Source organism: Octopus sinensis, unplaced genomic scaffold (genome assembly GCF_006345805.1).
Source record: "Octopus sinensis unplaced genomic scaffold, ASM634580v1 Contig14800, whole genome shotgun sequence".
Taxonomy (NCBI): domain Eukaryota; kingdom Metazoa; phylum Mollusca; class Cephalopoda; order Octopoda; family Octopodidae; genus Octopus; species Octopus sinensis.
Window position 1 is genome coordinate 12,501 of NW_021833396.1, and position 14,490 is coordinate 26,990.

At 36.0% G+C, this 14,490-nt stretch overlaps 1 long non-coding RNA gene across 1 annotated transcript; it reads left to right on the top strand.

Annotated features, from left to right (window-relative positions):
- Window positions 1-2,147: 2,147 nt before the first annotated feature.
- LOC118761532 lies at window positions 2,148-13,931 on the top strand. The gene is made up of 4 exons (XR_004997450.1): window positions 2,148-2,239; window positions 6,140-6,279; window positions 9,112-9,189; window positions 13,762-13,931. It is a non-coding gene; the product is annotated as an uncharacterized LOC118761532 (long non-coding RNA).
- Window positions 13,932-14,490: the final 559 nt, after the last annotated feature.

The following is a 14,490-nucleotide window of genomic DNA, read 5'->3' on the forward strand; positions in this document are numbered from 1 at the left end:
CATGTGTTCACTCGTGTTCAGCTCCCCTAAAACTTACTATAGTTAGGAATACAGGTAGATTAAGCTGAAACAATCTATTTAGGACATCTTTATCCTGTCTAGAACACATTCTCATAGCAACATCTAGAGGATCTTACGAAGGTTGATTTTACGGGCAAACATCAAATGTACATGATCAGTTTGATCAAGTATACAGTAGAAGACAATAATGACACATTGATATCCATCCTGATTTTCATGTAAATTTTCATTTTCTATTTTTACTTCCACAAAGGGTTCTGTTCAGTTGGATATTCAAAACAATCAGAAAAGGACACCATTGCTTGAAGCCGTTTCCTGGGGTCACCTCGGAATGACACACAAGCTAATAGCTCTGGGTGCAAATGTAAATGCTGTTGATGGTGAGGGTAACAGCTGTTTGCACCTGGCCGTGGAAAGAGAAGTGTTTGATTCCGAGGATGCACCCTTGGATTTACTAAACGAAGTAAGTTTTTAAATTGTTTGCGTATATATATATATATGTGTGTGTGTGTGTGTGTGTGTGTGTGTGTGTCTGTGTGTGTGTCTGTGTGAATTTGTGTATTTGTGAGTCTTTGTGTGAGTGTGAGAAAGAGACAGACAAGCAGACAAACTTTGGTTGTCATGTATCAATTCTCCCCTATCAACCCCATCCTCCATTACCATTCCGTGATCCAGTCTCCCCTTGTGACCCAGTGATATTATGTAACAAACAATATTCCATCTCCTTTCACTCTCAAAGATGTCGTCTCACCACGGTCGAGAGGTGACCCATCTCGGTTGTTGGCCATATAAACACAGCCATCACAATGTGACGGAGAAGTGGCCTATTTAATAGAGGAGATATTATTCTCAATTAACAATGATGCAGGATAGAAGAGATGTCTGAGCTTTATAGTGCTGGCGCCATGGTAAATACATCCAGTCCATTCTATGAAGAATTCTGAGTGAAACTGCTCTCTATCCTACTTCTTGTACACGACATGAATCCACTGACTTCTTGTGGACATGTCATAACAATGTTCAATGTTAAAACACTAGAGAATGAATACAATAAAGCATGGTCCTTAGTGAGATTTCCTGTATTTAAGTTCTGTACTTAGGCACAGACACACACACAAACACTCACACACACAAACACACACAAGTAATGATTTTCAGTTTGAGTATATATCTTGTAAAATGCTGTTTAAAGCCCGTTTACTGTATTCGGCTATCTGATGTCATCAACAGTATGGACTTTAATACTACTGGACTTTTTGCTGTCATCTCATAAATAAAGCAGTTTTTTATAATTCTTATATTTTTCAAAATTAAGATAAACAAAGTACTTTTTTCTGTTAATCTAAAACATATTCTCCTTCATTTTCTACAATGCTCTTCCATCTTTCTGCTAGACTTACAAGTCGCCTCTTCCAAAATTCACTTGTCCGTGATTAAAAATACTCCTCCATTACTCTTCTGACTTGACACTAATTCCTGCTTCCTTTACTTTACCATCATCATTCAAAGATGCTTCTTGCTTAATTATGGAAACATTATTGATATGTTTGGTCATGTCTGTGTGGTATTGACTTTGTTATGTTATAGGTGTTTTTGTTTCTGATATAACTTATGTTCTTTCTTCTCATGTTGTGTTATATTTATATATACAATAATCTTTCTTATGGCCACATGCTCGCCTTTATCAAGCCAATTATATAGATAGATTCTTGTTGGTTTGTTCTTCCTAAATTTGACTTTTCTATTGAATATATTGACAAGTAAATATTTACTCATTAATAAGCTTGATGTTAATCAATACGGTTTCTCCTGCTCAATGTAATGACAATATATTTAGAGGGTGTCTCAGTGTTGAAAATAAAGTAAAAACATGAAAATGGGAAATGGACTCAATTAAAGATTATGTAGGAACTCAATACTTTGTAATTGCTTTAATTAGTGGATAAACAAGCTATGAGTAAATTTAGATGAACTTTTGTGTAATTAGGGGCATTTGTTTTGAATATTTGTGTAATATTGTCATAATTTTATATTTCATCATTTGTAGTGCTGCACTTCCCTTAACCTGAAAGAGATGAAATGCTCTCTGGTGTAGTGGTAGGTAGATATCTCGCCAGCCAGGGAGGGACTTTCACCATAAAAACAACAATATAACACACCATTGGACCTCATTAAGGACCCAAATTTGAGAAGAAAATTAAAGCTTTTCACCACCACAGTAAGTATTTCCTGGCAATGGAACAGATAAACCAGTACATTTTCTATTTTGTATATAATCATGTTTATATGTTTATTTCGTTTTAATTCTACCAATACATTATACTGTCGCTAGTGTTTTTGTCAAAGGCCACACAATAAAAATATGCAGTGTCAGGAGATCAAAGAAAGAACACGATTTTGATTACATTCACATGATTCGTAGTGTTGCCAGTTATACTTCACTGTCCATCACCACCTACCCCTCTTCGTTCCCTATTTTAAAGATTTGTGATCAATACGAAAATATAGATCTAAATAATGAAGTGAATGAATTCCATTTTGAAACTGTTACTTAGAATTAAGTGGAATTTATCTGTCTACCACATCTTTTTCTCACTCTTCTATGTCCGAATCAGTCAATATTAAGAATGATTTCATAGAAAAATAACCTACAAACACCACCAACTGTGTAATATTATATTTCTGCAAATACTGATGGAATATTGCCACATATCTCATAGAGAAAAAACCTGCCAGGAAACGTAAATAATTCAAGTAACACATATACCATTACTAGGTGTTTTAGTCGCCTTTGACTCCCGTATTTTATAAGGTTTGGCAATTTCTTTGCCATACATCTCTCTGTATTAGTTACTTAAGAAGCAGACACATTTGCCCCTCGGTGAATATACAAAACTTTCTTTGTCTGTTGAAATTCAAATATTACTCTTGTACTTGTTTCAGTCATTTGACTGCGGCCATGCTGGAGCACTGCCTTTAGTCGAAAGATTCGACCCCAGAACTTATTCTTTGTAAGCCTAGTACTTATTTGCCGCAACGCTAGATTACGGGAATATAAACACACCAACATCGGTTGTGAAGCGATGATGGGGACAAACACAGACAAACAAATATACACAAACCAACAAACACACACACACACACACACACACACATATATATAATATATATATATATATATATATGCGACGGGCTTCTTTCAGGTTCCCTCTACAAATCCATTCAAAAGCATTGGTCAGTCTGAATATATAGTAGAAGTCACTTGCCCAAAGTGCCACGCAGTGGGATTGAACCCAGAACCATGTGGTTGGTAATCAAGCTACTTATCACATCTACTCCTGCGCCTGTTGTTCATAGATATTGATTTTTGGACTGTACAAATATAGTTCTGTTTTCTTCAATTGACAAGCTTCAGAATACTTTATTTGCTTTTACAAATGAGTTTATGTGAATGTTATTATCATTATTATTATTATTATTATTATTATTATTATTATTATTATTATTATTATTATTATCATTATCATTATTATTATTATTATTATAATGATGATGATGATAATAATAACAACAACAACAACAACAACAACAACAACAACAACAATAATAATAATAATAATAATAATGATAATAATAATAATAATAATAATAATAATAATAATGATAATGATAATAATGCCCTGATGCAGTACCAGGCAGTGGCTCTCATGGCTTCTGATCTTAACTGATTGGAAGTGTTATCATGAACATTGTTTTGTCTTGGTATAAAAGATGGGCTACAGCAAATATTCTGCTCAATACCACAGATTTGCTAATGCCCTGATGCAGTACCAGGCAGTGGCTCTCATGGCTTCTGATCTTAACTGATTGGTAGTGTTATCATGAAACATTGTTTTTCTTGGTATAAAAGATGGGCTACACAGCAAATATTCTGCTCAACCACAGATTTGCTAATGCCCTGATGCAGTAACCAGGCAGTGGCTCTCATGGCTTCTGATCTTAACTGATTGGTAGTGTTATCATGTACATTGTTTTGTCTTGGTATAAAAGATGGGTTACAGCAAATATTTGCTAAATTAATACACAGATTTGCTAATGCCCTGATGCAGTACCAGCAGTGGCTCTCATGGCTTCTGATCTTAACTGATTGGTAGTGTTATCACATGAAACTTGTTTTGTCTTGGTATAAAGATGGGCTACAGCAAATATTCTGCTCAATACCACAGATTTGCTAATGCCCTGATGCAGTACCAGGCAGTGGCTCTCATGGCTTCTGATCTTACTGATTGGTAGTGTTATCATGTACATGTTTTGTCTTGTAAAAAGATGGGCTACAGCAATATTCTGCTCAATACCCCAGATTTGCTTGTCAGTTGTTTGACCTTACCAGTGAGCATGTCCCTTAGTGGGTGACAAAATGTGCATCTCTGATCACGAGCAGAAGTAGTGGGGGAGCATCAAAGCCATGTGTTGAGAGGGACTTTTTGGGTTTGGACAATTCACCTCTGGAAACATGGGTGTTTCGTTCAACATCCTTAAACAATCCTTATTCAGGGACCCATTTGAGCGGGATGGGCTAATCGGCCAGAAGAAAATTCTAGCTGGGCCTCACCTGCAAGGTCATGTGCTGTTTATCTTGATATGAGATCACCATGTCGCGCACATATGTTTGTGATGCATGTGTCTGGTGTACCCTTATCAGACGGGTAGTCATGATGGGTATACTGGGCTTCGCATATTTATACCCCAGTGTTATTTTTATGGTATGCTCTGCTCTCTCACTCAATAATAATAACAGTAACAATAATAATAATAATAATAAGAAGAAGAAGAAGAAGAAGAAGAAGAAGTCTACAGAGCGCAGCTGATATTATTGGAAAGGGGAAAAATAAGGGACAGAAAACTAGAACTACATGCACGATACATATAATAAAGCCTCCCAAAATCATGGTGGAAAATATCTCATCAGCATTGCTCAAATGATGTTGGCATCAGCTTTAAGATATACCGAAGGCCTGGGCCCCGTATTATCTGCCCACAACATAAATCAAACTCGCATCACATAACAACAATACGGCAAAATTATTTCACCTCAAGTGGACCCGGTCCATTTAGCATTACACCAAAATACATTAAAGCAGAAAAAGACCCCCATAAAGTTCATGAAGTATTTGGAAAAATCCTTCAAGAAATCCCGGATAAAACTCCAACACCAGGATATGTCCCCGTAAACAGCAACTCTCTCCTCGAGTGGGTCATGTTGTCCGCATCCTGATTCGCCCGGTAGTGGGATTATGTTAAACATGACCTGCGCTAATACTGGCCGAAACCTATCATGCATACATACACACATATATATATATATAATATATATATATATATATATGATAGATATATCATCATCATCATCATCATCGTTTAAACATCCGTTTTCCGTGGTAGCACGGGTTGCACGAAAATATACATAAGTAATATTTGTAGGCACGCCAACATGAGTATCTGTTCGAATGGACTCTACTGCGAATGTTTAACCCCGAGGAGAACAACTCCTGTAAGTAATTAACGACGCAGAGTGCATCCGATTAATTGCGAGCAGGGATCGAACCCCTACCATCTTATAGCAACAGGACCGCAGACCAGGTCTGGTTTCGGGCTATTCCTGCCACTGCTCAGTACTGGACACCTCATCTGCTAATCTGTGGAGACGGGATGTATATAATAAAGTGTATATAATAAAATATATGTCTATAAAGAAACCTGTGTAGATATATTTGTTCAGAAGAATTGAGTTCGATGTTAGAAGTGAAATATATTTCTGGAATATATGCAGTTCACTGTGTGTCAACCAATTTCTATGATGTATCAGGGTCAAGACAAACATTTATCAATGTATGTATGCATGTGTGTGTATGTATGTATGTGTGTGTGTGTGTGTGTGTTTCTGCGTCATTTAACTACACAAAATGCTGTATGTATGTAATTGTTTAAAGAAGAGTTTCTGCTCTACTCTTGGTAGTTACTGATGTATCTTATAATATTCTCTATTCCGAACATGTAAATAATGTAATATTTGTTATAAATGAATGTTATTGATTGGATGTTTCTGTTTTGTCCACAGATGTTTGTGGTGCAGAAATAAAGCGGCCACAACAAAAGTCCATCCATGTGGACACCTTGTAATATGTAAGGGATGTTCAAACGTTCCACTTCAACAATGTCTGAAGTGTTTAAAACCTGTAACAAGCAGAGGTCGAGTTGGTAAGAATATTCTTTGCTGATCTGTCTGTTTGTCCTGCTTGTCCCACTGCCCTTATTGTGTAGAATAATATACTTCATGTTGTTATGTAGACAGAGGTCTGCCATAATCTGGCAGATTTATGATAAAAGGTGTTCCTAGTGTCTGTTCTCTGTAATAGTATATCTCTCACACTACATCCACTAAACATTGACCTTATCCAAGTAGGAAACATGTCACACTTCAAGAGGGTTGTAGTCTGCAACGTAAAGATAATGGACGATTCTGCAAGATAATTAGTGAGTAACTGAAGCATCAATAAATCTCCATCAACACTATAATTAATTATGAGTTATTAGAAGATAATTATGAGTTATTAGAAGATAATTAAATACAACAGTACTTACAAGGACATCAGTGTCATCTTTGGTAAAGTATTAAAATTAGTAGAATATTTTAAAGGAGTAAAATTATATGTCACTAGTTTGAGAGACTTTAACACACAATTCCATGTTGTTATGTTTGTAATTGGAGGATATTAAGGCTAATAGAGACAGTTTTGTTTGTCAAGCAACCAGATCATGAAACCTTCAAATATATCCTGAATGAGATGACATTCTGGTGAACTCTGAAGTTAAAATTAGGGATTATCAGCAACAATGTTTAACAAAGAGATTAGGTGTATGTTTCTCCTTCTTGAAGTGGTTGTGACATGTGTTTGTTGTTATATCTTTGATGAATAAATTTGTTGACACTGGAATCAAACAGGTTCTTAGTGAAGATCAGGGTTTTGAAAATGCAATAGATTTGGCATAGATATAAGCAAGGAAACCAAAGCCTACAGATAAACTGTTAGTAAGTGATAATTAAGTGATATAATTACAGCATTGTTAGATTATGTAGGATATCTTAACAGAGAGAGGAAATTTACAAAGATCAACTAGAGTTCGTTTTGGAGCTAAATATTGGCTATTACATGGGTCCACTGTTGAAAGTATAAAAACATTGACCAAAACAATTATGATCGCTGGTTGGCCATTGATGATATGAATGTTTCTCATTAATAAAATATAGATTATTAATAAATATAAAGGGATTGTGCTATAAATAAATATAAAACTTGGAGACACATATTTCAGAGAGTCCAAAGTTTGAAGAGAAGGGAGTGCAGACTGTGGCAGAGACAGTTGATGAGTTTAAAATTAGAGATCTTAATTAATTTCTATAGATTTTACATTCACCTCAGCTATTTTGAGTATTAGAATGGTGGAGAACAAATCCCATCTCTAATTTCCATTTGAAAGGTTAGCTCTAAAGTAATTGTATTAAAAATATTACTGAAATTTCATAAAGTCATGTTTAACATGTTTGGTTAAATGGATAAATTAAAAGCCACAATAGAGTTAATATTGTCTTCTGGAAGATGGAACTATAATTTATTAGTTTAGGTGTAAACTCGTGAATTATAAAATAGTTGTTTGTTTTTCTACTAAGATCTTTCGTAAGTTTTCTGATAGGTTATTCATGATGTTGTTATGTAGCCAGATGTCTGTCGTAATATTTTGTATTTTTCTGGGGTTGTGTACCCTGAATGTCTCTGGTTAGAATACATTTTGTAGTTGCAAATTAGAAAATTATATTAAATGTTAACTCTGTATAAGAATATTCATCATGAACTTAATTTTATTAAATGTTAATTTAGTATTGAACCGTGAATATCTGTTTATATTTAAACAAATTATTGGTGTTTATACAAAATATACGATCAGAAATTGAATTTGACTTGAACTCACAATCCTTGTTTGTAGCTATATATAATATACACTTATTACATTGTTTGAACAACATTTACCATCCATATAGTCATTCTTTTTCTCACTCTTGTTAGATTTTAGATGATATTAATGCTAAAAGAGGCACAGTTTTCTGAGTGTTTCACCCTTTGGTCTTGATTGTTGCGTTCAAATTTTTTAATGGAAGTTAGTCATTGTTATTTGACAGGAAATTAATTAATCATTAGTATTTGGCAGTGGACTTGGTTATATCTTTCTTCGTTTGCTCATGGAACTACGATAATATTAGCTGTGCTGAGACACAATCATATTCATAGTAATGAAGGTTATATGTTCTTTACTCAGATTATATACAATCTATATTGATATCTAGTATTGCACCGTCAAGCACAGTGCCATTATATCACATATATACCCAATTATCATGATAATTAATAAGCTATAATTCATTAACCTCTTACATTTGTATGTATGAAATGTAACTTATTTTGTCATAGGAACATCGTGTACCCTCACCTTACATTTTATATCTTGTTAGGGATCATGTTGGGGAAGGGTGTATGGAATTTGGCTTGTGCAGATGTTTATTAGGAGACAGATTGTGTGCGGGGTGGAGGGGATACACAAAAGGACATCTTATGAACTCAGTTTTACTTAATTAGAGAGGAATGTTGATTAGTGAACTCTAGAGATGAGAGTACTGTGCCATGCCATAGGTCTGGCACAGTTATAAGAAGAGAAACAAGCTAAGAGAAAATTGTTATCAAGTGTTAATTAAATGAGATAATTGGTACATTGTTAGAATATTTAATGTGTTTTTTAGAGGAGAGAGAGAGAGAGAGGGTGGATTTAGGAATGTTAGTCTGTTTTATTGTGGACATATTGGGCTATTACATGGGACCCACTGTAGAAAGTACAGAAATATGACCAAAACCATAATGGTCAACATTTGACCAGTAACGACAGGAATTGAATGTCTCACAATAACAAGATAGAGTTTAATAAAAAATAAGATGAAGAAAGTTTATTTTTAAATGTAAAACTTGGAAATATTTATTTCAGAGGCTCCAAAGTTTGAAGACAGGTGTGTACAAACAGAGGCTACATGTCAGGAATTAGGGGCTGCATCTCAGGCAATAGGTGAGTATAAAATAATAGTTCCCAATTGATTTCTGTAAGGTTTTCTTCCCCCGAGTATATTGTGCTCGAAAGAATAACTGAAAACAGCTTCCATTCCTATTTTCCAATTGAACGATTATCTGTATAATAATTGAATTAAAGATATCGATTTACTGAGAGTTTATGAAATACCCATTGAGATTAATGCTGTTGGTAATAATGTTCAAATTAGAAGACACAATAGAGTTAATATTGTCATTTGGTCACAGAACTCATCATCATCATCATCATCATCATCATCATCATCATCATCATCATTAACATCCGTTTCTTATGGTGGCATGGGTCGGACGATTTCACTGGCAAGGCAGTAGGCTGCGTCAGGCTGCAATGTGATCTGGCAAGGTTTCCACATATGTATGCCATTCCTAACGCCAACCACTCCGAGAGTGTGGTGGGTGCCTTTTACGTGCCACTGACACAGGAGCCAGTCGGGGTGGGGGCTGGCATTGACCACGTTCTGATGGTGCTTTTTACGTGCCACCGGCACAGGGAACCAGTCGGGCGGCACTGGCAACAAACAATGTTTGAATGGTACTTATTATGGTGCCACCGGCACAGGTGCCAGCCATGCGGCACTGGCATCGGCCATAATTACAATTTGCATTTTGATTTCGATCTTGATTTGATTTTGATTTGTGATTTCTGATTTTTGGTTTTACTTGACTCAGAAATTCTTCTCAAGCGCAACTTATCACTCTGTAATTCAAGGGTACTTTTAATATTAGGCTGTGCTGAGACACAATCATATTCATAGTAATGAAGGTTATATGTTCTTTACTCAGATTATATACAATCTATATTGATATCTAGTATTGCACCGTCAAGCACAGTGCCATTGTATCACATACACTTGCGTCGAAATTAATTAGCACTTCTCAAATTTCTACATTTTCTTACATTTTCTTAATTTAATTAACTTATTATCAGAAACGAACATGTTTTTTAATCGAAAATTATTAAAACATATCCCGCACACCACATAATTGATATTAATCGTGAAATTTAGTCAATATCTTGTTACTACTCCTCCTTCCGCAGGCAGCAATGACGGCTGCTACGCGGGTCGGCATGCTGTCTATGAGTGCCTGCAGGTACTGTGCAGGGATGGCCCCTCATCAGCAAGAAGTGCCCAAACAGCTCGTGTCGGTTCCTGTATTTGCTGCACATTCAAATCCCTACCCAATCGACTCCAGAGGTTCTCAATAGGGTTCAGGTCAGGTGACTGGCCAGCACGTACTCTCGCCACCAAAGAGGTATCCCGTACTATCTCAACGTACTTTTGCTGCGTTGATGTTGCCTTCGACGGCATAGAGCCGCCCAACACAACTGTAGCTGAACGCCCCTCACACATCAGACCACCCCCACCATGCTTCATGGTGAGCAAATCAAGGGTGCTAATTAATTTCTGACCGTAGTGTATATACCCAATTATCATGATAATTAATAAGCTATAATTCATTAACTCTCTTACATTTGTATGTCTGAAATGTAAACTTATTTTGTCATAGGAACATCGTGTACCCTCACCTTACATTTTATATCTTGTTAGGGATCATGTTGGGGAAGGGTGTATGGAATTTGGCTTGTGGAGATGATTTTTAGGGGACAGATTGTTGCGGGGTGGAGGTATGTACATAAAGGACATGTCTTTATGACCTCAGTTTTACTTAATTAGAGAGGAATGTTGATTAGTGAATTCTAGAGATGAGAGGACTGTGCCATGCCATAGATTTGGCACAGTTATAAGAAAGAAAGACAAAGCTAAGAGAAAACTGTTATCAAGTGTTAATTAAAGGAGATAATTGCAACATTGTTAGAATATTTAATGTGTTCTTAGAGAGAGAGAGAGAGAGGGAGAGGGTGGATTTAGGAATGTTAGTCTGTTTTATTGTGGACATATTGGGCTTTTACCTGAGACCACTGTAGAAAGTACAGAAATATTGACCAAAACCATAATGGTCAACATTTGACCATTAACGACAGGAATTGAATGTCTCACAATAACAAGATAGAGTTTAATAAAAATAAAGATGAAAGAAAGTTTATTTTTAAATGTAAAACTTGGAAATATTTATTTCAGAGGCTCCAAAGTTTGAAGACAGGTGTGTACAAACAGAGGCTACATGTCAGGAATTAGGGGCTGCACTCAGGCAATTGGTGAGTATAAAATATAGTTCCCAATTGATTTCTGTAAGGTTTTCTTCCCCCGATTATTGTGCTTGAAAGAATAACTGAAAACCGCTTCCACTCCTATTTTCCAATTGAACGATTATCTGTATAATAATTGTATTAAGATATCGATTTACTGTGAGTTTATGAAATACCCATTGAGGTTAATGCTGTTGGTAATAATGTTCAAATTAGAAGACACAATAGAGTTAATTTTGTCAATTGGTCACAGAACTCATCATCATCATCATCATCATCGTTTAACGTCCGTTTATAGTAGCATGGGTCGGACGATTTCACTGGCAAGGCAGTAGGCTGCGCCAGGCTCCAATGTATCTGGCAAGGTTTCCACATATGTATGCCATTCCTAACGCCAACCACTCCGAGAGTGGGTGGGTGCCTTTTACGAGCCACCGGCGCAGGAGTCAGTCGGGGTGGGGGCTGGCATCGACCACGTTCGGATGGTGCTTTTTACGTGCCACGGCACAGGGAACTAGTCAGGCGGCAGTGACAAGGACCTATGCTTCTATGGTACTTATAACGTGACACAGGAACAGGTGCCAGTCAGGCGGCACTGGCATCGGTCACAACTACAATTTGCATTTTGATTTCGATCTTGAATTGCTTTTGATTTTCATTTCTGTTATTGCCTGGTGGACTATGATGAAAACGAGGGGTTCAGGAATGATCCCTAGTGAACTCCTACTTCTATCCGGAATTCTTCTTCACTATACTCATTGCCGATCCTCACCTTACTACAGGGCCTCTTCAACTCTTATAATCGCTCGTCAATCCCTAGTTTCCGCATTAGCTGTAAAAAGGATTCTATTAAATATTCCACTGAAATTTCATAAAATCAAGGTTAACGTGGTTGGTAAAATGGTTAAATAAGAAGACATAATAGAGTTAATGATGTCTTTTAGGACAGAGAACTAAAACATTTTGTTGTTTATTTGTAAACAGGTGAGTTAACGAGAAAGTGTTTTGTTTCTTTTGCTACTAAGGTATTTCCTAAGTTTTCTCATAGGTTATTGTTGTTGTTATTGTTATGTAGCCAGATGTCTGTCATGATATGTTGTTTAGGTACGTACCCTGAATGTCTCAGGTCAGAATAACTTTGTTATAAATTAAAGAAATTAAAAATCAAATCTCTAAGATTATAAGTATAATGATCATTAACGTTGATTAAATATTAAATTTAGTATTGAACGGTGAACATCTGTTTGCATTTAAACAAAATATTGGTGTTGACATAAAATACAAAGATAGGAATTAAATATGAGTTCCCTGTGTGACTTGATCTCACAAATCCTTGTTTGTAACTATATATAATATACACTTATTACATTGTTTGAACAACATTTACCATCCATATAGTCATTCTTTTTCTCACTCTTGTTAGATTTTAGATGATATTAATGCTAAAAGAGGCACAGTTTTCTGAGTGTTTCACCCTTTGGTCTTGATTGTTGCGTTCAAATTATTTAATGAAAGATAGTCATTGTTATTTGACCAGGAAATGAATTAATCATTGGTATTTGGCAGTGGACTTGGTTATATCTTTCTTCGTTTGCTCATGGAACTACCATAATATTAGCTGTGCTGAGACACAATCATATTCATAGTAATGAAGGTTATATGTTCTTTACTCAGATTATATACAATCTATATTGATATCTAGTATTGCACCGTCAAGCACAGTGCCATTGTATCACATATATACCCAATTATCATGATAATTAATAAGCTATAATTCATTAACTCTCTTACATTTGTATGTATGAAATGTAAATTTACTTTGTCATAGGGACATCGTGTACCCTCACCTAACATCTTATATCTTGTTAGGGATCATGTTGTGGAGATGATTTTTAGGGGACAGATTGTGTGTGGGATGGAGCGTATGCACATAAAGGACATCTTTATGACCTCAGTTTTACTTAATTAGAGAGGAATGTTGATTAGTGAATTCTAGAGATGAGAGGACTGTGCCATGCCATAGATTTGGCACAGTTATAAGAAAAGAAAGACAATGCTAAGAGAAAACTCTTATCAAGTGTTAATTAAATGAGATAATTGCAACATTGTTAGAATATTTAATGTGTTTTGAAAGAGAGAGGGAGAGAGAGAGAGAGACAGAAGTGAGGGTGGATTTAGAAATGTTAGTCTCTTTTATTGTGGACATATTGGGCTATTACATGGGACCACTGTAGAAAGTACAGAAATATTGACCAAAACCATAGTGGTCAACATTTGACCATTAACGCAGAAATTGAATGTCTCACATAAAAAGATAGAGTTTAATAAATAAAGATAAAGAAAGTTTCTTTTTAAATGTAAAAATTGGAAATGTTATTTCAGGTGCTCCAAAGTGTGAGGACAGGTGTGTACAAACAGAGGCTACATGTCAGGAATTAGGGGCTACATCTCAGGCAATTGGTGAGTATAAAATAATAGTTCCCAATTGATTTCTGTAAGGTTTTCTTCCCCCGAGTATATTGTGCTTGAAAGAATAACTGAAAACAGCTTCCATTCCTATTTTCCAATTGAAGAATTATCTGTATAATAATTGAATTAAAGATATCGATTTACTGTGAGTTTATGAAATACCCATTGAGGTTAATGCTGTTGGTAATAATGTTCAAATTAGAAGACACAATAGAGTTAATTTTGTCATTGGTCACAGAAATCATCATCATCATCATCATCATCATTTAACATCCGTTTCTTATGGTGGCATTGGGTCGGACGATTTCACTGGCAAGGCAGTAGGCTGCGTCAGGCTGCAATGTGATCTGGCAAGGTTTCCACATATGTATGCCATTCTAACGACAACCACTTCGAGAGTGTGGTGGGTGCTTTTTACGTGCCACCGACACAGGAGCCAGTTGAAGTTGGGGCTGGCCATTAACCACGTTCGGAAGGTACTTTTTATGTGCCAACGGCACAGGGAACCAGTCAGGCGGCACTGGCAAAAAACAATGTTTGAATGGTACTTATTACGTGCCACCGGCACGGGTGCCAGCCAGGCGGCACTGGCATCGGCTGTAATTACAATTTGCATTTGATTCCGATCTTGATTTGATTTTG